The sequence below is a fragment of the Chrysemys picta genome, unplaced genomic scaffold (assembly GCF_011386835.1).
Source record: "Chrysemys picta bellii isolate R12L10 unplaced genomic scaffold, ASM1138683v2 scaf786, whole genome shotgun sequence".
NCBI lineage: Eukaryota > Metazoa > Chordata > Testudines > Emydidae > Chrysemys > Chrysemys picta.
This window is the reverse complement of record NW_027053493.1, coordinates 25,001-29,708: the sequence shown is the minus strand read 5'-3', so window position 1 is coordinate 29,708 and position 4,708 is coordinate 25,001. Positions and strand designations below refer to the sequence as shown.

Genomic DNA, 4,708 nt, shown 5'->3' with positions numbered 1-4,708 from the left:
GCGAACCGGCCAGCAGGTGAACCCGTTCGATTCCACGGGTTGACCTGGTGCCCGGGAGGGGACTCTGAAAATTTTTCAGCCCTTTCGACTCGGGGTTGACCTGGTGGCCGAGAGGGGACTCGCACGGCAGGCAAGCCGCCCTGGGCTCACCCTCCCCGGCCGCAGCGAGGGACTGCCACCCGGCCGACTGGATCGGGCCCCTGGAAGTCTGGAAAAAAGAATGGAACCTGACGCCTCCGAGGAGGGGGCGCCCAGGGAAGGAGGGAGATCCGGGTTGACCTGGTGACCGGACGGGAAAGAGGCCACCGGGCGTCCCCCCCTTAAAACCTAGGGGTTGACCTGGTGGCCGGAAAGCGAACCGGCCAGCCGGTGAACCCGTCCGATTCCACGGGTTGACCTGGTGGCCGGGAAGCGAACCGGCCAGCAGGTGAACCCGTTCGATTCCACGGGTTGACCTGGTGCCCGGGAGGGGACTCTGAAAATTTTTCAGCCCTTTCGACTCGCGGTTGACCTGGTGGCCGAGAGGGGACTCGCACGGCAGGCAAGCCGCCCTGGGCTGACCCTCCCCGGCCGCAGCGAGGGACTGCCTCCCGGCCGACAGGATCGGGCCCCTGGAAGTCTGGGGGGGGGGGGGAATCGCCCCACGCCTCCGAGGAGGGCTGCCCGGGCGGGCCTGGCCCCGGAGCTCGAAAAAAAAAAAAAGGATCGGGCCCACTAGAGACATGGACCAGGCCGCCCTGGGCTCACCCTCCCCGGCCGCAGCGAGGGACTGCCTCCCGGCCGACTGGATCGGGCCCCTGGAAGTCTGGGGGGGGGGGGGAAATGGAACCTGACGCCTCCGAGGAGGGGACGCCCAGGGAAGGAGGGAGATCCGGGTTGACCTGGTGACCGGACGGGAAAGAGGCCACCGGGCGTGCCCCCGTTAAAACCCCTAGGGGTTGACCTGGTGGCCGGAAAGCAAACCGGCCACTGGGTAGGCCGGTCGGCAACCTAGGGGTTGACCTGGTGGCCGGGAAGCGAACCGGCCAGCAGGTGAACCCGTCCGATTCCACGGGTTGACCTGGTGCCCGGGAGGGGACTCTGAAAATTTTTCAGCCCTTTCGACTCGGGGTTGACCTGGTGGCCGAGAGGGGCCTCGCACGGCAGGCAAGCCGCCCTGGGCTCACCCTCCCCGGCCGCAGCGAGGGACTGCCCCTCCCCACCCCCCGGCTGACAGGATCGGGCGCACTGGAAGTCCGGGACAGTATTTTCCCCGACGCCGGGGAGGGCGGGCGGAGGGGCTCTGGCGGCCAGCCCGGGCCCCGGAGCTCGAAAAGGAAAAAAGGACCGGGCCCGCGAGAGACGGGGGCCCTGCCGCAGGGGGGGGGGGCAGTCCGACCGGGGCTCACCGTGCGGCAGGCCCGGGCGTCGGCAGGGGGAAAGCGGGCGAGGAGGCGCGGGGGCCGGGTGCCTACGGCCATACCGGACCGAACGCCCCCGATCCCGTCCGATCTCGGAAGGTAAACCGTCCCGGGCCTGGCTAGTACTTGGATGGGTGACCGCCTGGGAATCCCAGGTGCCGTAGGCAGCTTTTCCCGGTCCGAGTCAGCTCTCTCTCCTTTTCTGGGGGGGAAGGAGAGGGGGGGACGGGCCGGAAAGCCCCTCGTCGCTCCTGCCGAGTCGGAGGTCGCGGCCGCAGGTCACGGGTCTGGGCGCCTGGGGTCCGGCTCCCCACCCACCCGGCTTCCTCCGCGGAGGACCCCCCCCGGGGCCACCGAAGCCGCTGGGGGAGACGCCGGGCATGGGGCGGACTGGCCCGGACCCTCCCGGCCGCCGGCCCGCAGGTCCGCCCCGAATCCCCCCCCCGCGGCCACCCAGGCCAGGCCTGGCCAGGCGGGACGGACGGCGGGTGTCCAGCGCCCAGCGGCTTCCTCCAGCGGGGACCCACGGACCCCAAAGCCGCAGGGGGAGGCCCCGGGCCTGGGACGGACTCGCTCGGACCCCCTGCGCCCGGCCGCCGGCCCGCGGGACCGCCCCGAATCCCCCCGCGGCCACCCAGGCCAGGCCTGGCCAGGCGGGACGGACGGCGGGTGTCCAGCGCCCAGCGGCTTCCTCCAGCGGGGACCCACGGACCCCAAAGCCGCAGGGGGAGACCCCAGGCCCGGGACCGACTCGCTCGGACCCCCCGCCTCCCCTGCGCCCGGCCGCCGGCCCGCGGGACCGCCCCGAATCCCCCCGCGGCCACCCAGGCCAGGCCTGGCCAGGCGGGACGGACGGCGGGTGTCCAGCTCCCAGTGGCTTCCGCCAGCGGGGACCCACGGACCCCAAAGCCGCAGGGGGAGGCCCCGGGCCCGGGACGGACTCGCTCGGACCCCCCGCCTCCCCTGCGCCCGGCCCCCGGCCCGCGGGACCGCCCCGAATCCCCCCCGCGGCCATCCAGGCCAGGCCTGGCCTGGCGGGCCGGTGTGCAGCTCCCCCGGGCTTCCTCCCCCGACGACCCGCGCCCCCCTGAGCCGCAGGCGGAGACCCCGGCCCCGGGGCGGACCGGCCCGGGCTCGCCCGAGCCCCCTGCGCCCGGCCCGCAGGACCGCCCCCCCGAATCCCCCGGGAGAGGCCCGGCCTGCACGCCACTGACGACCCGCGGCCCCCAAAGTCGCAGGAGGCGCCCCCCCCCCCCCGGTTAGCCCCGTCTCGCTCCGCGCCCCCCGCCCCTCGCTGCCGGGACCGGGCGCCGCCCCAGAGTCAGCCGCAGCCGGCCGGCCTGAGAGCTGCCCTCCTGTGGACGACGGTGAGTTTACCTTGATACTAACCGGCCGTCAGCCAGGTCAACCCCATTGCTAGACTGGGGTGGACCTGGTGGCCGAGTGGGGACTTGGAACATTTGACAGCTGCTTCCCGGGGCTTGACCGGTTGTCCTGAACGCCCCCCACCCCCACCCCCAGCCCCCGGCTCCTGCTCCCCTCTCCCCAGCCTCGGTGCTCCGCTCCCTGCCTCGGAGGCTGCCTCTCTGCGGCGCCTGCATCGCCTCCGAGGACGCGCACCCTCCGGAGGCTGGACGTAAACCCACCACTGCCGCCGACCCGGCTCTCCGAGGGACGACTGTGAGGCCCCCCACCCCACCCCACCCCCGGACCGCCCTGGGGACGACTGCTAAGCCTCCCCCACCGGACCGCCCGGGGGAAGACTGCGACGCCTCCCGCCAGGCCCCCACCCAGCCTGGGGGAAGACTGCTAAGCCTCCCCCCCACACACACACACACACACTGTCGGGGGATGACGATTAAGCCTCTCCCGGACTGCCCGGGGGAAGACTATTAAGCCTCCCCTGGAACCACTATTAAGCCTGCCCCCGGAGTCCTCGGGGGATGACTGCTAAGCCTCCCCCACCGGACCACCCGGGGCAAGACTGCTAAGCCTCCCTCCCACACACACACACACTGTCAGGGGAGGACTATTAAGCTTTCCCGCTGGAGCGCCCGGGGCGGACGACTGTTAAGCCTGCCCCCGGAGTCCTCGGGGGAGGACTATTAAGCTTTCCCCCCTGGAGCGCCCGGGGGGGGGGGGGGGGGGGACGACTATTAAGCCTGGCCCCCGGAGTCCTCGGGGGACGACTATTAAGCCTCCCCCGGACCTGCTCCCTCTCGACTATTAAGCCCCCCCTCTGCGGTCCTCAGCACCACTGCCGCGCTGCCCTGGGAGTGGGGTGACATCCGGTCCGGAAAGCAAACCGGCCACCAGGTCAACCCGTCGAATCCAATGGGTTGACCTGGTGGCCGGAAAGCAAACCGGTCGCCAGGTCAACCCGTCGAATCCAATGGGTTGACCTGGTGGCCGGAAAGCAAACCGGCCGCCAGGTCAACCCAGTAGATTCAGCGGGTTGACCTGGTGGCCGAACGGGGACTTTGAAAATTTGACAGCCGCTTCCCGGGGGTTGACCTGTTGTCCCGGTGGGGACTTTGAACATTTGACAGCCGCCTCCCAGGGCTTGACCTGTTGTCCCGGTGGGGACTTTGAACATTTGACAGCCGCCTCCCAGGGCTTGACCTGTTGTCCCGGGGGGGACTTTGAACATTTTACAGCCGCTTCCCGGGGCTTGACCTGGTGGCCGAGTGGGGACTTTGAACATTTGACAGCCGCTTCCCGGGGGTTGACCTGTTGTCCTGAACGCCCCCCACCTCCCCCCCCCCGGCTCCTGCTCCCCACTCCCCAGCCTCGGTGCTCCGCTCCCTGCCTCGGAGGCTGCCTCTCTGCGGCGGCTGCATCGCGTCCGAGGACGCTCACCCTCCGGAGGCTGGATGTAAAGCCTGACACCCGCCACCGCCGCCGACACGGCTCTCGGAGGGACGACTCTGAGGCCTCCCCCCACCCCCGGACCGCCCTGGGGACGACTGCTAAGCCTCCCCCCCGCCCACACCCACACCCACACTGTCGGGGGATGACTCTTAAGCCTCTCCCGGACTGCCTGGGGAACGACTATTAAGCCTGCCCCCCCCGGAGCACTCGGGGGACGACTATTAAGCCTCCCGCGGACTGCCCGGGGGATGACTATTAAGCCTCCCCTGGAAGGACTATTAAGCCTCCCCCGGACTGGCCGGGGGACGCCTATTAAGCCTATCCTCGGGGGAGGACTATTAAGCTTTTCCCCCTGGAGCGCCCGGGGGGACGACGATTAAGCCTGGCCCCCGGAGTACCCGGGGGACGACTATTAAGCCTCCCCCGGACTGGCCGGG

General features: G+C 70.8%; 1 non-coding gene across 1 annotated transcript; it reads left to right on the top strand.

Annotated features, from left to right (window-relative positions):
* Nucleotides 1–1,448: 1,448 nt before the first annotated feature.
* Nucleotides 1,449–1,567, top strand: LOC135979356 (5S ribosomal RNA). The gene has a single exon (XR_010596683.1). It is a non-coding gene; the product is annotated as a 5S ribosomal RNA (ribosomal RNA).
* Nucleotides 1,568–4,708: the final 3,141 nt, after the last annotated feature.